Here is a 20360-nt window from a genome sequence, read left to right on the forward strand (position 1 = left end):
GTGGTGAAGATCTGTAGTGCAGGAAATGCAGGTTGGATCCCTGGGTCAGGAAGATTCCCTGCAGAAGGAAAGAGCAACCCTCCCTAGTATCCTTGCCTGGGAAATCACACGGACAGAGGAGCCTGGTGGGCTACTGTCGATGGAGTGGCAAGAGTTGGACCAGGACTGAGTTGCCCCAGGACTGAGCAACTCAACAACAACAGTTACAGCTGAGTAGCTCTGAGGTTCAAGTTCTGAAATAATGTAACTGTATACAAAATTACCAAGTCTGGACACTGTAAATTCTAATTTACCCTCCCAGTTCCTCCTCTGCCCCATTCCCACTTAAAGGGCAGGTGTATCTATTTGAAGGAGCCAGAGAGAACAACAAGTAATAGAAGATGTGATCACAAAGTGAATTCTTTCTTCTGAAGAGTGTGATTAAGTGCCTACTCTGTAACCAAACACTGTACAAAATGTTAGGCATGGAAGATAAGACAGCCTTTGTCCTAAGGATTTCAGAGAAGACAGGCAAACAGGACTACAGTGAGTGTGACGTTTGAGGGACAAGAAATGCCCCAAATATGAGGATGTGCTGATAGGAAATCTGAGCTGAGGCTTTATGGGAAAAGAACAGTTAACCAGGAGAGGAAGAAGCATGAAAGCTTGAATGTATGAAATATTATGTTAGGTTTAAGACCTACAGTTAGGAATAACTATATCACATAATCTGAGCGACAGTCAATATGGTGACAGGAGGTTGAAGAGTGATCAAGAGCCAGATAAGGAATATCAAACACAGAGTTTGATCTACTTCTTATAGGCCAATGGTTTTCCAAGCTGAGCTCTTTAGATAGCAAGAGTTCACAGAGCTGTTCAGGGCTACACTGGCTGAAAAGAGGATAGGTAGGTGGCCCTACAAGTCCCCACATCGTATCCCTTTCTGCACTTAGCAAATGAACTTTATTTCAATTGTAATAACTTTGAAAGGCAGGTGTGTAGGGAGGGGCATGGGTACTTTAACAAAGTTTGCCAACAGACACCTATCAAAGGGAAGAAGGGGGATACATGCTTGCACGCTTCCCTGGTGGCTTAGAGGTAACGAATCTGCCTGCCAGTGCAGGAGATGTGGGTTTGATCCCTGGATCAGGAAGATATCCTGGAGAAGGAAATGGCAGCCCGCTTCAGTACTCTTGCCTGGAAAATAATATGGACAGAGGAGCCTGGCGGGCTACAGTCCACGGGGTTCGCAAAGTTTAAACAACAACAATACCTACTTATATCTGCATTTAAGAAAGAGCACACTAAAGTGCTTTAAATTGACCAGCGGGGCGTGGGGGAGGGGGAGTGGAAGCAAAGAATCAGAGGGAACAATTAGGAAATGATTAATTCATGGAAAAAGGAAATTAGGAGTGGTAAGAATGAGCAGAGAGATGTGGAGAAGCTGGATTTGTGGGTGTGAGTGGGAAAGAAAGTGGTAGGCATTCCTGCTTAGCAAGTGCCCTGTTCTCAATGAAGTAAGAAGCAAGATGACGAGAAGAATTTAAGGAAAGATGCGTGTGTACATGCGCATGTGAGAGGGATTCAAGATCCGGAAAAGATGGTCAAGGTATTTTCTTGGTTGGTTGGTTGGTTGGTTTTGTTTTGCATTTTTAAGTCCCCTCAACTCCACCACTAACATTCAAAGGACTGTATGTGTTCTTGGTTGAAAATTACGAGTGCATGCTAAGTTGCTTCAGTTGTATCTGACTCTTTGTGACCCTAGGAGCTGCAGCCCACCAGGTTCCTCTGTCCATGGATTCTCCATTGCCATTTCCTATTCCAGCGGATCTTCCCAACCCAGGGATCGAACCCACACCTCTTATGTCTCCAGTACTGGCCGGCGGGCTTTTTACCATTAGTGCCACCTGGGAGACACATTATAAACATACACGATGTTAACTGTGTGATCACAGATTCTCAGAAAACTGTTACTTGTTCTCTCCATCTTTTCAACATTAAAAAAGCCAAGATAACAAATTAATTTCACACTTGGAGGAGGAGGTTTGGTTAGATTGACATCTGTAAAGACAGGAAAGTTTCCATTGTCTTTAGTTGCACCGCAACTTTCTTTCAGAATACAAAGTGTTTTCACCAAGACTCACTCATTTATGCTTAAAATATCCTGAGATCAATAGAGGCAGCTGATACTTCACCTTTTGATAGGGAAACTGAAATACAAGAATGGTGAAAATAACTTTCATAGGGTGCAGTCTATTTTAGCATGGCTGACTCGTTCCAAACTCACAGTACGTGTCATTCATGGACAGGCACTGATGTCCAAAGTGTTACAGTGCTATTTGTGAATTCAGGGACTGCCAAAGTTCTCAGGAGAAACCCATGTCTTCCAGAATTCACTCTCTTGGGACATAGAAACTATATGAGACCAAACTGGGCATTATACGAATATACGACAAGACACCACAGATAGTGAAGATTTTGCTTTCATAAGATTCAGTCATGACTTGTATTATAATGTGCATGTATAATGGAGAAGGAAAAGGAATGTATAAAGAGAGACGTGTAACACTAGTGTGGATAGAGAACTAAAATTTTCTCTTTTAAGTACATTCCTGCTCCTTTGTTAGAAAGTTACATTTCATTAAAAATGAGAACATTTTTAATAACAAATAGATGGGTAGCAAAATAACAGTTTGAAGGGTGCAGTTTGAAGAGCACTGCATTGGACGATCTCTAGGGTCTTTTTTTTTGTTTAAAGTCTTATGGTTCAAAGGATAAATCGATCAGGTCTATCAGAACGACAATGAATTTCAGTTTATAAGACTGGTCTAGAAGGAAGGGACGTCTGAAGTGTTCATTTTAAAAATATGGGTGGTGATTTATATCTAGGATGAGAAAAGGCATTTTTCTTTAGAAAAATAAACAGAAAAAAAGGTACAATGATAGAAATAACTGTTCCATCTCAAACCACTGGAAAGACAGAAAGACGATGTTTTAAATCAGGAAACAATAATCACCACAGATGGGAGACTCTAAGCATTTACGATGAACCTCTTCTAGTTTTACCAATGCTTCTTTGACCCTTTCTAAGCAACTTAGATCTGTTTCATGTGAGAGTAAATAAAAAATGTCCACATTAATTAGAAAAAGTGGCTATAAGACAGTGTGAATAGGCAAATCCAAACATTCTAACTCTGTTCTCCACAAGCAATCTGGCAAAATACAAATCACTAATATTTCCTACAGAAGGCACAGGCAGGAGCTGTCAATATGGAGACATGGAGCTGGTCTGGGTTCTGCCAGTAACTAGGGACATGGACTCAGGGAAGCCATATGTCACCTCTGGGTACCCTATTTCCTCTAATTTCCTATAATGGCCACACTTCATTGGCCAATTTAAAACTTAAAAACATTTCTTCTTAATCTCTTGTGTGCAATTAAGCAGTTACATCGTTTTTCTTTAAAATATATCAAACCTATCTTCCCTTTTCTGTTTTATCTCTTACCATAATCCATGTTTTCAACCTCACTCAATGACTGCAACCACTTCCTTCATCTCCCTCACTCTTCTAGACTACTTATAATAATATCACTAAAGACCTGAATTTACCATGTTACTTATCTGCTTCAGCTGTTCCTCAATATTTATATGAGAGCAGGTAATAATCTTTAAACTGCCCTTAAGACTTTTACAAAAATTGACCTCACTGATCTTGCCATCTTCCTGCCCACTACTTGCCAACTCTGTGAAAAGTTGTCTGCCTCTTCCTTTTTCCTGGTGCACTCCTGCCTGCAAAGCCAATATCCTAATTTTATTCCACCTCATGCTATTTCTCATTTACTTCAGTCCACTGGGATGTGAGGCTGTATGACTGTGAACTGTACAAAAGTAATTTTAACTAGAACTTTTACTTTCGAGTTTTTATCTAAGCTTCATTGAGGTATGAATGACAAATGAAACTAAAATATATGAAGTATACAATGTGATGATTTGACATAGATACTGTGAAAGAATTTCCCCCATCAAGTTAATTACCACCACCATCACCTGACGTTTAGGTTCTTGGGTTTTGTTTTTTTTTTTTTTGGTGAGAACATTTAAGTTGTACTTTCTTAGCAAACTTTAATTATACAATACAGCATTGTCAACTATAGTCACATTATATATTAGATCCTCAGATTTTATTTATCTTATAACTGAAGGTTTGTACCCTTTTACCAACTATCCAGATTCTTCCTTGCCTCCGAGATCCAGACCACCACCTTCCTTCATGGAATCCTCTCTACCTGTTTTAGTCTAGATGTACCTTGCCATTCTCTGAACTTCCAAAGTTCTTATCTGTATCATCCACTTGGGTACCTGGGCAAATGTTTATTGGTGATGCATGAAGAAGCTGTACATGATGTTCTGATTCTCTTTGAATCACTCCAAAAAAAACTGCTCTCGGGGCTTTGCGGTATTTCCCCTCTACTGGAACACTCTGCCCCCATGTAACTTTATGGTATGAGCATATTCCTTTCTCATGTTTTTTATTCAGCAAGCAATTTTATCCTGATGTCTTTTCTGACTCCTCTGTCTTCAATTACTAACTCACTGTGCCTCCAATTTCCTTTTTCTGACAAAATGCTTATGCTTAGTATTCCCTGATATTCTATGTAGTACGCATCTGTATTTATGTCTGGCTCCCACTCTATAAACAAGGAAAGACTATTGTCTGTTTTGCTCATTAATATGTCCCTTCTTAAAGAGTACCTGGTATTTGATAGGTGGTCAATAAACACCTTTTGAATGAATTCATTACTAAAAAACTAAAAGCAACATTAGTGATAGTGATTAATAATAATAAAAAAAATGCTACTATACAATTGGGAACTTACTATGTGCCAAGCCCTGAACATATTATCCATATAACATTACACAATTCTAGTATTATTTAACTCTGACCTATTTTCCTCCTTGCCAAATAAAACAAGGCTTAAAGAGGTTAAATAACTTTCCCATGGAACACACAGCTAATCAACATTACTAAAAATAAGCCCCAGCTTATTTACTACTGAAAATAAGTCCTAGGCTGAGCTTACCAAACTGTAAAAAAAACTGAATGCAAAATTAGATTCTTTTTGGATATGAAGGAAGGACTCCTTCAGGAGTGACTTGAAATTTAAAAAATAATAATAATAACAGCTAATATTTTAATCTCCTATCCTCTTCTCTTTTTAAAAAACTATTTATTTATTTGGCTGCACTGGGTCTAGCTGCAGCACGTGAGATCTGGTTCCCTGACCAGGGATGGAACCCAGGTCCTCTGCACTGAGAGCATGGAGTCTTGGCCACTAGACCACCAGGGAAATCCCTGTCCACTTTTCTTGTTAGTAATTTTTCTTATACTTTCCCCTAAACTTTTGCTTTTCCTTATTTATCCACCCATCATCTCTAAGAAGAGAAAATCTTCTGACTAATGTTATGACTTGAGAAAAAAATTTTCTTAATGTATGTCTCAGTTCTCATGTTAAAGACAAACACAGAAAGAATAGCCACAGTCCCCACAGTGAGGGGCAAAGCATTCACTCAGGGAGGAGGGGAAAAGCAAAGAAAGCTTTATTCATAATTACCTAAGATTTTCCAGTATGAGAGGGGAAAGAGGAAGTCTATTTTCAGTGACAATGATTACTCTAAAAACATTAGCATGCAAGGGGAAAATTTTCATTCTGAGAGTTACCACTGTGCTGAGTTCTCTTTCCCTTACATGGTGACTTAAAATTCCAGGGGCAGAGAGGTAATCTAGGCAGATGCACTTGCCCTATGTCTTGAAAATGGCAATATCCAGGAATCATGGGAGTTTAACTGAGGACACGTTGGAAAGGATTTCTCAGCACCAGGTCAGTCTCTAAGAAGTATCAAGTGGCAGAGTGGATACTTATATCCTCAGGCATCTGTAGTGTGGGCAGAGATTAAGCTGCACAGGCTTTTTAGAAGATTTACTATGCTGAACGCATAAACAAGACTCAGTGAAACTAAAGCAGAATTACCTGCTAAAGAACCATAGATGAAAAAAACAATCTCACTCCTCCTTTTCTCTAGCTAGCCTGTACTTCCTCTTCTATAATGCATCCACAATTTAAACAAGCTAAGGTATATACAGTAGAATTTATTCTACTATTCACCTTAAGGGCTTCCCTGGTAGTTCAGCTGGTAAAGAAACCGCCTGCAATGCAGGAGACCCTGGTTTGTTTCCTAGGTTGGGAAGATCCCCTGGAGAATGAATAGGCTACCCCCTCCAGTATTCATGGGCTTCGCTGGGGGCTCAGATGGCAAAAAAATCTGCCCACAATGCAGGAGCCCTGGGTTTGATCCCTGGGATGGAAAGATCTCCTGGAGGAGGGCATGGCAACCCACTCTAGTATTCTTGACTGGAGAATCCCCATGGACAGAGGAGTCTGGCAGGCTACAGTCCATGGGGTGCCAAAGAGTCGGACATGACCCAGCAACTAAGCACATTTATCTTGAATGTTTTGGGGAAAAAATAAATCAGCTCCCTCCCTCTGTATATCCATACAAAAGATAGTGATCTGATTTAAAAAAAAAAAGAAAAAACCTTTAGGTTGGGATGCCCATTAACAAAATTATTGATCTTTATTAAGATCAACTATAAGAACATAATGAAAAGGGTGTCTTTCTCTTTGTCCATACCTCTATTTTCACTTTTCAGAAAAAAATCATGTGAAAATCAGATAGACTCTTCTGATATCTGTCATTCTAAACTTTAGTTCTCAGCTAGGTCTACAAAGCCAAACTGTCATGAAGCCTAGCTGCCTAAGCTCAAGAGATGCCCACTTTCAGACCAGTAAATAACCATAAAATAGCATTATTCTGGTCCCCAACAAGATTGAGACAAAGTAGCCAGAAGTGAGGTAAGAATGGAGAAAAGAAATACTGTAACAAATGGTTAAAGACAGGAACTTTCTCTGTGCTTACTGTATTTGAAGTTCTTATTTCTCTTTTACTAAGATATCAGACATTAAAAATCTGATGAAAACCTTCCTTTTCTCCAGGAAAAAAAAAAAAAACTAACAATGTATACATTTAAAAGTCAGCACACAGCTTTAGGGGATTCACAGACCTTAAAATCTAAGCCATGCATCGTAAGCATAGATAAGAGAGGCATTTGAGAGAGTACAGAGCTGGAGACTGGATGAGAGGTTGACCATTCGAGTGAGAATAAGCATACTTGCAAACTAGCATCACTGTTGCCATGCCTTACCAGCAGCTCTATCCCTCACTGCACCTCCTGGATCATGGCCTGCCGGCTGCCGCTGAGCCCATCTCCCGCTTCCATGTGAGGCAACTCAACCAGGAGCAAAGGCAAGTGGACAATCTTGAGAGGGTCTGCTGCTGAATGGTGGCCAGCCTGGAAAAGATGAAGAGTTTAAATATTTTTAAGAGCTAAAAGGAACTAGGCATGCACATCTGGTATGAAAGCTATGATGCAGAGTTTAGAGGTTTTAGATGCCTCTAGTTAGGTATTTCCCCACTGTGCCGTTGGCTCTGAAAAATTTGGGGGTTTAAGGATCTTTCTCAAGGCCATCAAAGTCTCGACGGCACCATAATATTTGTCTAGTATTTGCAGAGCAGTTTGCACTACCCAAAGCATCTCTGCCCATGTCAGTCTGTGATCATCACATCTTAACTCTGATTATCAATTAAGTTTGAGACCCACTGGCTTCTGTTATTTCACTGGTTGAAGCCAACAGTCCTCAGCCTTGGTTATAATTATTATCTGGGTATAAAGTTGAGGCCTAACACTCAGAGGTTCTGATTTGTTGGCCTAAAAATGAAACCTTATTCCCCAAGTGTTTCTAAGGTGCAGCCAAAATAGAGAATCATTAGTTTAAGTCCCTGTACTTGTTGAGATGTAGCACTAGCTTAACTCACCTATAGCAGATGTTTATCCCAAATACACCACATCAAGGCAATGTTGTAAATGCTGTGGAAAAGGTAAAGGGTTATAACATGTAACCCAATGCTCAGGGGCTTTAATTTAGCTCGACACATACTTTCAAAAGATCCCATGATAAGATAAATACTTAAAAAATATAACCAAAGGCTTCACTGATCAAAGATGTAGTGAAAATCTTGGGTGCTACAAAAATGAGAGATATCCATGTACTGAAATGCGAGGAAAAGTTTAATGCATGAGGACAGGCTTCTGCTGAGTCTTAAGGCAGGATGAAATTCAGAGAGGAACAGGGAGAGAGCATTGTTTTCAAGAAAAGACACAGTTGCAAGAATATGCAAAGCAACGTTAGGGGGACTAAAAAAAGCCCATTCTGAAGGAAGGGTTTCTATAAAATAGCCTTAGGAGAATCTGGAGAGGCAATTTTGAGCCAGAATACAGAGTATTGGTAAAATGGCAAAGGAATTGGACCACTTTCCAGAATATCTGGAAATAGTATCTGAAATAGTACTGGAAGCTGCTGAAGGCTCACGTCCCAAGAGGTCTTAGTAAATTTACTAGGTTCTTAGTGATGCCAGATACCGTGCCAGAAGTAACTGGATATGTTAATTCATTTAACACAAACATCTGGAAAGGTAGTTACTCTTATCCCTATTTTACAGAGTCAGAAGGGAGGTCACTTACTTTTCTCCACTACATAGCCAGAAATACTAAGCTGAGACTGGGGCATGCTGTTTCTTCAACAACACGACATCATAAAAGTCAATGTATTAAGACTGTCATGTCTCAATTAAAAATTAAGATGTAATTCACATACCATAGAAGTCATCATTTTTAAGCACATAATTCTACTCTTTGTCTCTATGAATTTGACTATTCTAGGTACTTCATATAAGCAGAATCATATTTGTCCTTTTGTGACTGGTTTATTTTACCTGGCATAATGTCTTGAAGATTCATCCATGGTGTAACATATCAGAATTTCCTTCCTTCTTAAGGCAGAAGAGTATTCCATTATATACATATACCACATTCTCTTTTTCTATTTATCTGTTGATAGACACCGATTGCTTCCACCTTTAGGCCACTGTGAATAATGCAGCTCTAAACATGTCTGTTCATTGTTTCTAAGTTTTCCTATGGACATATGTTTTCAATTCTCTTGGGAGTAGAATTCCTAGGAGTGAAATTGCTAGGTTATATGATAATTTTACATTTAACCTTTTGAGGAGCTACCAAACTGTGTTTTACAAAGTCTCTGCCATTTTACATTCCCGTCAGCAATTATACGAGGGCTCCAATTCTTCCACACCCTCCCAAACCCTTGCTATTGTCTGTCTTGTTTGCTTGTTTGTTTGAAGCCATCCTAGTGAATGTGATGCAGGAGAAGATGCAGAGGCGTGGCGCTTCCCCAAGTGGCTCAGTGGTGAAGAATCCATTTGTCAGTGCAGGAGATGCAGGTCGATCCCTAGTCCACGAAGATGCCACATGCTTTGGAGCAACCAAGCCCGTGCACCACAACTATTGAGCCTGTGCTGTAGAGCCTTGGAGTTGCAACTACTAAAGTCCATGCAGCCCAGAGCCTGTGCTCTCCAACAGGAGACGCCACTGCAATGAGAACCCCATGCATGCAACTAGACAGTAGCTCCTGCTTGCTGCAGTTAGAGAAAAGTCCACACAGCTGGAGACCCAGCACAGCCAAAACTAGACAGAAAATTAAATTGTTTTTTAAAAAAAGATATTGGCTTGTTGCCATAGTTCAGATGTCAAGTGATAAGTCTGAACAGAAGGGTGGCAGAGAAAATGAAATAAAATGATAAAGTAGGGAAATATTATTGATTGAGAAATGAGTGGTTATTAGTAACACTGTAGATGTAGGAAGAAGGACCCGATTATAGCAATAAAGCTTTGAGTTTGGTTGCCTGGAAGACTGATGGTATTAATCGGAAAAAAAATTCTGTAAAGTAAATTGAAATGACAAAATAAACTTCTGACATGACATATTTGAGGAATCCATGTATTCCAAATAATTATTATCAGACAAGTACAGTTCAGGAGGTTAGGGTTGGAGACAATGAAATATTTTGTCATTTTAGAAAAGGTCAAAGAAACAATGGTAAGAAGAGGGTCTTTGTCTGCATATCCTTAGATTCCTAAGGCTAGGTTTAGCAACTTATGGACCAAATATTGAGGAAGGAAGGAAGCACTTGCCTTGCTGTTTTCTGTTTAAAATAGTAATGTAAAACCTAAATGGTTAATGCATTCTCAGAGTAAACTCAGTGTTTTATCAGAATGTAAGATTTTTATCAGGTGTAAGATTTTTATCTATACTGTATGGCATTCAGGACAGCAATGTCCTTGGCTCAGAATGGTGTGAGCGGGCTGAGTGAGGCTGCTCTCTAAAGACCAGCCCGAGATGGGGGGCCTAGAGAAATGCACGTCACCATGAGCAGTTATCTGACTCGCTGGGAACCAAGCTGGCAAACCAGCAGAGAGCCCATGAAGTTCCAATTTTCTTTGCCCCAAAAAGGTCCTTTATAGAAAGAGGCTGTCCCAATAAATAGAATGTACACCTGTAAGAGGCCACAAGGCTCCTGGCAGAACACAGTTCTTCACCGACCAATGGTCTTGGCTGAGTTCAGTCTTGGAATGTCTCCTACATGATATCATTCAGGAATCATTGCAGTGATGACTCATAGCTTGGGTACAGGGTTTGAAAGAGAACCTTCATAACACTATTTAGGATGCTATGGTAAATACTCTCAAAGCAAATGTAAAATAATATCAATCTGCTTATATATTGAGTTTTCCCTCTGACCTGATATACTGAGATTATAAAGAAAACAAAAATCATTTAGAAGGCTAAACAGAATAAATATGAAGGGTAACTGCAACCAGACAGAAATCAAGGTAACACTGCCTCCCGCCCCCACCCGCTGTAAACCAAGAGCACATTGAAATTTTCTCACTCCCATCCATATTTTCTACGGAATGAAATAAATCGCACAGTCAAAATCACTATCTTTCTAAGGATAATGTGGTTCCGAGACAGATTTTTCTTTTGTCTCCCTAGATTGAAGCTTATTCTGCTATTTTATCTTCATCAACTATTCACTGTTTCAAAAGGATAATATCCTTTTGCAATCTTCTCCAGAGTGTAGATGAAAAAAATCACAGTGACAATAAAAACAGCTAAGATTTACTGATTGCATTCTTAGTCATTGAATCTTCAAAATACTGTCAGTCATGTCCGTGAGCACACACTTTGTAGGTGGCAGGCCTCCAACAGATTCAGGGAAGAACAGAATTCTTTTTGGTGAAAGGTAAGTTACTCTATACTTCAAATACGAGTAGCAGACACTTTCCTTCAAAAGCGGAACCAAAGTCTTCTTTACAAACTATCAGGATGTACATATCAATGTACACTATGCGCTGTATACAGAAATCTTTCTTTGCAGTCTCATATTCATTCTCCTTCCAACAGACAGATATTTTACTGATCAAATCATCAGATAAATATCTCCACTGCAAGCAGGGCACTATGTTCCTGCTGCTGGATCTAGCCCTTCCCGCTTTGTGCTACTCAGCCACCTTTACTGCCTGTCTCCACAAAGTTTCCCAGACAAAGGTGTTTCCTTCCTGTTGTCATGCCGCCTGGGCTGCCTCCCTGCTGGACGTGAGCCTTCTCCAGGTCTAAACGGGGTCAGACTAGACGTCCACGGAACAGCAGGTTACTGACCTCAGCAGGATATCCCCAGGACTCAGGTCTCCTCCCTCTTTCCTCTCCCATCTCCCCCTCCCCCGCCCCAACAAGCCTGGGCTCAGGCTCCCTCCCTCTCTCTCTGCAAGGAAAGGATCCCCACTGCAAGGTGCCCAAAGGGAAGTGCTATTTCAGAATGTCAGCTCCTTGGCAGCAATGTTTGTTCTATTAAAGCTTTAAAAATAAATAAATAAATAATTCACTACAGCAGGGAAAGCTCTGAGAAGAAAACCAAAGAAGTCCTCGTGTGTATTTACTCCTCACTCTTCCTAACACAGAGTAGTAACTCCAAGGAAAAATTCAGTAAGCATTTATAGAACAAATTCCACTAAGATAAAAGTATACATATATACACCAAACAAGACTGTTCCTAATGAACAGTCTTTATAGAACGAAAATTGCCAAACAAAGCTGAAACATCAGGCAGCAATTATAAACTGTTTGACTTAGTATTTCTATTGCACAAAAAAATTAGGTACCATGTCCCAATTTGTTACAGGTATAAATTCATTTGGTGTTGGTGTTGTGTATAGATTATTAACATATATGTACCTTCCAAAAACAAACAGGCAAACAAAAGTTATGAGGGAATAGATATTTTGAAACACCAAGATGAAAAACCCACATTAAAAAAAAAATACTGAGTGAAAATCAAGCAGAACAAGCATACATAATTTCTTGCATCCGAAATGCAAACATTTCTATGACACTCTGACACTTGCTAATACTTGACCTCTTTGGTCAGAGACTGGGCTGTTATTTCCATAAACCAATGGAGATGTGGCCATTTTTTTTTAACTCTGAAAAGCCACTAAAATAGGAAACATTCATCCACTAGAATAGGAAACACAATTCTCTGTAATTCTCTGTAACAGAGCTGCCATTTACAACGTCTAAGCATTTTGGGGATCCCTTCTAGGAACTCTATGTAGTGGAGGAAAAGAAAGGGGCAGAGAAGATGAAAGAGGTGGAGAAAAATGTGTACACTGATTTTTTTATGGTTCATGTGTTCCTTTTTCTCCACACAAGGAACTTTAGATCTTGGTGACTAAATTTCTATGGCTGACTGCAGAACACTATTTCTATTAGGAGCGAGGCTTTGAGCTGAATCTCAGAAGACATTTCTCACCCATCACTCTCGCAGACCCAGAAGCAAACTAAGGAAGTAGGCAGGTAGAAAAGATAAGCAAAGTATAAATCCATCTCAGTTTTAGTTCTGCCACTAATTCGCTATAATGTCATGATCTGAGGCCAATCACTTAAGGAAACTGAGCTTTTAATGTTGAATTGTCTTATCTCTGTTCCAAACCAGGTTTAAGGTGTTACGATTCTATGACTTAAATACGGTCTAATTTGATACAGATATTATAAATACATGTTTAAAAAAAGAGGTATTTCACAATAAATAAGGTGTAAAACTAGGACAAAATTATATTGATAGGAAATTAGAATAATTAGAATAATCAATATAATTTTACTTCACAGGAGTTTGAGCAAACTCAGGGAGATGGTGAAGGATAGGGAAGCCTGGCATGCTGCAGCCCATGGGGTCACAAGAGTCAGATACAACTTAGTAAGTGAACAACCACCTCCGTATACTAAATAGTAAAACTTTGTAATGAATAATCCTCACATAACAGGTAACTGTAAACTGATAATCACAATGCTTACTGATTTCCCCTAAATTATTTTACAATGTATTGATATATTCTCCTTTAGATTGGTAATTTCATATTATAAAGTAATAAAGCAGATCTTTCAGAGTAATGAGACCATGGTTTTATTTACTTGGATTATTAAAAGCAAATTATGCATTTTACAAAGTTAGAAATGCTATTAACATGACATAAAGTACTTCTATCATAAGGTACTCTTAAAAACACCAAAACATGTAAATGATGATTCTCTCACTATCCACATGAGTGATAATAAAAACATTTAACAGCTAGCATGTCAAAGCATGGGTCATAGTGTCGGAGGAAGGTCCAAGAAACCACCTGTTTTAGCTACAGGACTGTGGGGAAGATCAGGGAGTCATGGAGAAGGAGGAAAGGTGTCCTAGAGCAGCAGAATTCCCTCACCATCTTGGAAATATTTCAGCAACCTTCAGCACAGCCCCACTCATGTATACCTGCTACGTATCAGCTCTAGCTATTTGAATGATTCTTAAACAAAGGATTTTTTAATACAGGCTTTAAGCAATTCCTAAAATCTTTGCAAATCACAACATTGTAAATCAACTATACTCCAATAAAATAATTTTCAAAGTCTTTGCAAGTGTACTACTTGTTACTGGGGAAAATGTAACTATTAACTTTGGCAGTAGCTAGAAAGAAACATCATGGGGGAAATCTGATAGAAGACATGAAAACTTAAAAGGTTTTTTTTAATTTTTAAAAATTTTATGTAAAAATTATATGCTTTGTCAGACTGAAATTATTTAAACTTTAGAATATGAGGTTAAACTTTCAAGTAATGACCAGGATAACAGAATTTAAGTACATTTTCCCCCTAAATAAACAAAATGTTTAGTATGAACAGCTGTACCACACTTAAGTCATATAAGTAAATGAGAAATCCAAGTAGATATTTTAATAACAAAATTTTGATATATTGTCATAAAATTACTATTTTCAAATTAAACTGGATTTTCATACATTTCCTGGAGATGGCAAATGTTGCTTAGAAGTTAATTTCTTAAGAATAAGCAGATCATAATGGCAGTTTAATTAAAAAATATTTGATGCCATGTTCCAAAGATGTAGAAGGCAGTCTATATAGAACTGCACATTTAAAAAATGTTTTAAGTCATTTTTTATTTGGTAGATCTTCTAGATGGAATATACAGTCTAAAGAGAGCAGAAATTTGTTGTTGTTGTTGACTATTCTCTTGTTGAAAGGGGTTAGAAGTTACCTAGCAACCCCTGTGTTGTAGAAACCAAAATTAAAAAGAGCCCGTTGTCAACTACCAGTTCTTCTAAACGGAAGAGTGCAAGCAGGTAAGAAAGCATTATTTTGCTACAGAACTCTGTCACACATTTTTAATCACAAGACAAAGTAAATACCATCAACAAACTCCCAAGAAAAAGGAACTCATCCAAAAGCATATTAATTGTGGCTAAATTGAAAGTTTATCAACCATGCCCACACAGACAGAGACATATAACACACAATTCAATAAAGAAAATAACAAAAGACTTGGCCAAAGAGTACACAGATCATAGCTTAGGGAGGGTGACTGAACAATGAAAACTTCTTGAGGGCTTTAAAATATTCTAGGTAGAAATACAAATGAGTATAATAATAATGATTTACAGTAGAGGCTTTATTTTTAACCATATTTTATAGAGGCAAACAAGGAATAAAAGTGGGACAGGAGGTAGTTGGGGAAAGCAATTTTTAAGCAGAGGAATAAACAGGAGGAATTGAGTTATAAAGAATGATAGGAGGGCAACATCAATAAAAATGTGAAATACTATTGGTGATGACGATACAGGGAAAGGTAAATGATGGAAAATATTTAAACGTCAGAACTTACTTACCTTTTTTTTTGGAATGTCATGATAACATATAAGCTCTAAAACAAAAAAGTATAATGTAGCTCCCTTGTAAAACAAAGAAACTATATATTTTAAAACAAAAAACCTCAATAATTATAAAACATGTGACTGTATTTTACCCAATTAAAAGTATGAGAACAGGAATGTAAGAGTATGTTATTTCCCCCGATGTATTAATGACTGAGGTTCTGGAATATAGGAAGCATTTTTAGATACTGAAAGAACAAAATCACCATTTTAAAATCATCACTGAGAAAAACAGAGTTTGGAAAAAAAAGGAGTCACTGACCCTGCCTTTAGAGAAGGATGTCTGAGAAAAGCCCTTTGCCCCAAGTTGACTCGGGGTCACAGGCCATGGGAATCAATTCTGAATGTCCTGATTCTTCACTGAGTAGATGAGATGCTCAATGAAACTGGAGCATTAACTTCTTATACTTGGAGAGGTGAAAGTGTCATTTCTACGAAAGGTCAACCATCAGCTGACCAGAAAAGCATAACCACTGTAACCTCCAAGAATGAGTCAGTTAACAAAGCGAAGGGAAAACAGACCAAAGAGCAACCAAGTATATGAATGTTATTTCAGCTCTGTAGCCATTACAATGGGCTTCCCTGGGAGCTCAGGTGGTAAAGACTCCGCCTGCAGTGCAGGAGGCCCTGGTTCAATTCCTGGGTCAGGAAGATCCTCTGGTGAAGAGCATGGCAACCCGCTCCAGTATTCTTGCCTGAAGAATCCCCACGGACAGAGGAGCCTGGCGGGCTACAGTCCATGGGGTCACAAAGAGTTGGACACGACTGAGCAACTAAGCACACAACAGCCATTAAAAGCCAGATACTCTGCATGCTGGAAAAACCTCTTTCCTTTTAAGAAAGGTGAGTAATACTGAAGAACCTAATAGTGGGATAAACGTAACCAGGCCTCACTAGCAACGCAGCTGCTTTACAGAACCTCACAGTAGACAGTCTTACAGTGGGAGATCCAATCCTCTCTCCAACCGTCATTAAAATGACTTAACACTCCAGGTTTATGCCAGGTCATCTCCAGAGCCATGAATGAAGTCATGTTTTATCAGAAAGCAGGTCAGAGGTGGCATAAATCATCTAAGGGGAACAGCTGACTAAAAATAAGTTTCTATTACAAGCACTCATTTCCTAAATGAGGAGGATAGATATCCTTCATTTTCTGAGGCGTGATGGGGCGAGGGGGTGCGGGGAATCCTCATATGAAACCAAACAGGACTCTCATCTTCAGTACTCCGAGAAAAGGCATGGAGTCTGTAGGTACATGAGTTTGGCTTGTAGCCTTTCATCTATCAAAGGCACTGAATGAAGCCAAGTAAATCTCGCCCACTGGCCATCTTCTGATCAACTCATATCCCCTCCCTCACCTTTTATATAAAGGACTGGTACTAACTGTTCATGGAAACAAGGCTGTGACTCGATTAAGAAGATTAGGTTATTTTCTCAACCTCAGACTGGAAACCTAGAGTTAAGACAGGACTTGAACTGAAACACTAAGAAAAAAGATACTTTTACTGCCTAGCCTGTTTTCTTTTAATAAATTTATGGTGCTTTTAGGTTGCATTACATTTTTAAAATTAAACATATTTTTAGAGCAGATTTTGGTTCACTCTAAAATTTAATGGAAAGAATAATGAATTGTAATATACTGTGGTCTACACACTTGTGGTAAAGAACCTGCCTGCCAATGTAGGAGATGTAAGAGATGTGGGTTCGATCTCTGGGTTGGGAATATCCCCTGGAGAAGGGAATGGCAACCCATTCCAGTATTCTTGCCTGGAGAATCCCATGGACAGAGGAGCCTGGTGGGCTACAGTCCATGGGGTCGCACAGAGTCGGACATGACTGAAGCGACTCAGCAGCAGCAGCAGCAGTGACTTACCACACATGCACACACATGTAATCAGATTGATTATATCCTCTGCAACTGAAAATGGAGAAATTCTATACAGTCAGCAAAAGACAAGACCTGGAGCCAACTGTGGCATAGATCATGAGCTCCTTATTGCAAAATTCAGGCTCAAATTGAAGAAAGGAGGGAAAACCACTAGACCATTCAGGTATGACCTAAATCAAATCCCTTATGATTATACAGTGGAGGTGATGAACCAATTCAAGGGACTAGATCTGGTAGACAAGAGAGCCCGAAGAACAATGGACGCAGGTTCATAACACTACCAAAACTATCCCCAAGAAAAAGAAATGCAAGAAGGCGAAGGGGCTGTCTGAAGAGGCCTTACAAATAGATGAGAAAAGAAGAGGCGCAAAAGGCAAGGAGAAAGGGAAAAATATACGCAACTGAATGTGGAGTTCCGGAGAACAGCAAGAGGAAACAAGAAAGCTTTCCTAAGTGGACAATGGAAAGAAGTAGAGGAAAACAATACAATGAGAGATTTCTTCAAAAAAACTAGAGATACAATGGGAGTATTGCATGCAAAGATGGGCACAATAATGGACAAAAATGGCGAAGACCTAACAGAAGCAGAGGATAGTAAGAAGAGGTGGCAAGAATACACAGAAGTGTACAAAATGCATCCTAATGATCCAGATAACCACAATGGTATGGTCACTCGCCTAGAGACAGATATCCTGGAGTGTAATGTCAAGTGGCCCTTAGGAAGCATTACTACAAACAAAGCTAGTGGAGGTGATGGAATTCCAGCTGAGCTATTTCAAACCCTAAAAGATGATGCTGTCAAAGTGCTGCACTCAACATGCCAGCAAATCTGGAAAACTCAGCAGTGGCCACAGGACTGGAAAAGGTCAGTTTTCATTCCAATCCCAAAGAAAGGCAATGCCAAAGAAGGTTTAAATTACCACACAATTGCACTCATTTCACATTCGAGCAAGATTATGCTTAAAATTCTTTAAGCTAGGCTTTAGCAGTACATGAACTGAGAACTTCTAGATGTAAAACGTGGATTTAGAAAGGCAGAGGAACCAGAGGTCAAATAGCCAATATCCATTGGATCACAGAAAAAGCAAGAGAGTTCCAGAAAAACATCTACTTCTGCTTTATTGACTATGCCAAAGCCTTTGACTGCGTGGATCACAACAAACTGTGGAAAAGTCTTCAAGAGATGGGAATACCAGATCGCCTTACCTGCTTCCTGAGATATCTGGTGCAGGTCAAGAAGCAATAGTTAGAACTGGACATGGAACAACAGACTGGTTCAAAATTGGGAAAGGAGTACGTCAAGGCTGTATATTGTCACCCTGCTTATTTAACTTCTATTCAGAGTACATCATGCGAAATGCTGGGCTGGATGAAGCTCAAGCTAGAATCAAGATTGCTGGGAGAAATATCAATAACCTCAGATATACAGAAGACACCACCCTTGTGGCAGAAAGCAAAGAGGAACTAAAGAGCCTCTTGATGAAAGTGAAAGAGGAGAGTGAAATAGTTGGCTTAAAAGTCAACATTTTAAAAACTAACATTGTGGCATCTGGTCCCATCACTTCATGGCAAAAAGATGGGAAAAAGTGGAAATAGTAACTTTATTTTCCTGGGCTCCAAAATCACTGTGGACAGTGACTGCAGCCAGGAAAATAAGATGCTTGCCCCCTGGAAGAAAAGCTATGACCAATCTAGGCAGTATATTAAAAAGCAGAGACATCACTTTGCCTACAAAGGTCTGTATAGTCAAAGCTATGGTTTTTTCCAATAGTCATGTATGGATGTGAGAGGTGAACCATAAAGAAGGCTGAGTGCCAAAGAATTTGATGCTTTTGAACTGCGATGTTGGAGAAGACTCTTGAGAGTCCCTTAGACAGCAAGGAGATCAAACCAGTCAACCCTAAAGGAAATCAACCCTGAATATTCATTGGAAGGACTGATGCTGAAGCTGAAGCTTCAATACACTGGTCACCTGATGCAAAGAGCCAACTAACTGGAAAAGATCCTGATGCTGGGAAAGACTGAGGCCTGGATGAAGAGGGGTCGACAGAAGACAAGATGCTTGGAAGGCATCACTAACTCAACAGACACAAGTTTGTGCACACTCAGGGAAACAGTGAAGGACACAGAAGCCTGGTGTGTGCAACACACGTGTAAAACCTCTCCCACTATGAGGCTTCCTTTTGGGGTGGTGCATTTGTTACCATTGATGAAATTGCACTGACTCATCATTATCTCCAAGTTGACCCTAGGTTTTACTCTTGCTGTTTTACATTCTATGAATTTTGACAGATGTTTAATGACATATATTTACCTTGGTAATATATTACAGAACAGTTTCACCCCCCTAAAAATCCTCTGTATTTTTGCCTATTCATCCTTCCCACCCCTAATTCCTGGAAAAACTAATCTTTATAGTATCTGCATAGTTTCACCTTTTCCAGAACATCATACAATCAGAATCAAAGGGTATGGACTTCTATAGAATAGACTATTTTTCTTGGTAATATGCATTTAAGATTCCTCTGTCTTTTCATTGCTTGATGCCTAATCTTTTCAGTGTTAAATAATATCCTATTGTCTGCATGCCACAGTATATTTATCCATTTACCTACTGAAGGGCATCTTGGTTGCTACCAAGTTTTGGCAATTAGGACGAAAGCGACTATAAACACTCTATGTGGATTTTTGTGTAGACTTAAGTTTCCAACTCCTTTGAGTAAATTCCCAGGAGTGCAATCACTGGATTATATGGTAAGAGTATATTTAGTGTTATTAGTAACTGCCAAACTTTCTTCCAAAAGTGGCTCTACTATTTTGCATTCTACCATCAATGAGTGAAGAATTTCTGTTGTTCCATAACCTCACCGGCACTTGGTGTTTTTAGCATTCTAGATTTTGGCCATTCTATTAGGTGGGCTGAGTAACCTCATTAATTAATTTGTAATTCCCTTATTACATATGTTGATGAACACCTTCTCATAAACTTATTTACCCTCTGTATATCTTCTTTGTCTGTTCAGGTCACTGAAAACAAAAAATGAACATCCTATTAATTTTTAAATAGGATGTTCATTTTTTAACTGTCTTTAGTTTCTCTATATTTTTCTCTCTATATAGTTTTCTCTGCATATAGTTATCTGTATATGACTGTCCTTTATCAAATGTGTTCTTTGTAAATATTTTCTCCC

The 20360-nt window shown here is 39.0% G+C and overlaps 1 protein-coding gene across 5 annotated transcripts in view; it reads right to left on the reverse strand.

Annotated features, from left to right (window-relative positions):
- Positions 1–20360, reverse strand: part of TET2 (tet methylcytosine dioxygenase 2) — a 135427-nt gene that overhangs the window by 86121 nt on the left and 28946 nt on the right. For 3 of the 5 annotated variants that reach the window (XM_060417553.1, XM_042251174.2, XM_042251176.2), the window contains exon 2: positions 7242–7388. The exons of 1 other annotated variant lie outside the window; for it this stretch is intronic. The gene's annotated coding sequence lies outside the window, so the exon portion shown is untranslated. Of the gene's footprint in view, positions 1–7241; positions 7389–7912; positions 7965–20360 lie in introns of all 5 variants that reach the window. One more of the 5 variants, XM_042251175.2, reaches the window with a different exon arrangement.

Source organism: Ovis aries, chromosome 6, assembly GCF_016772045.2.
Source record: "Ovis aries strain OAR_USU_Benz2616 breed Rambouillet chromosome 6, ARS-UI_Ramb_v3.0, whole genome shotgun sequence".
Classification (NCBI taxonomy): Eukaryota; Metazoa; Chordata; class Mammalia; order Artiodactyla; family Bovidae; genus Ovis; species Ovis aries.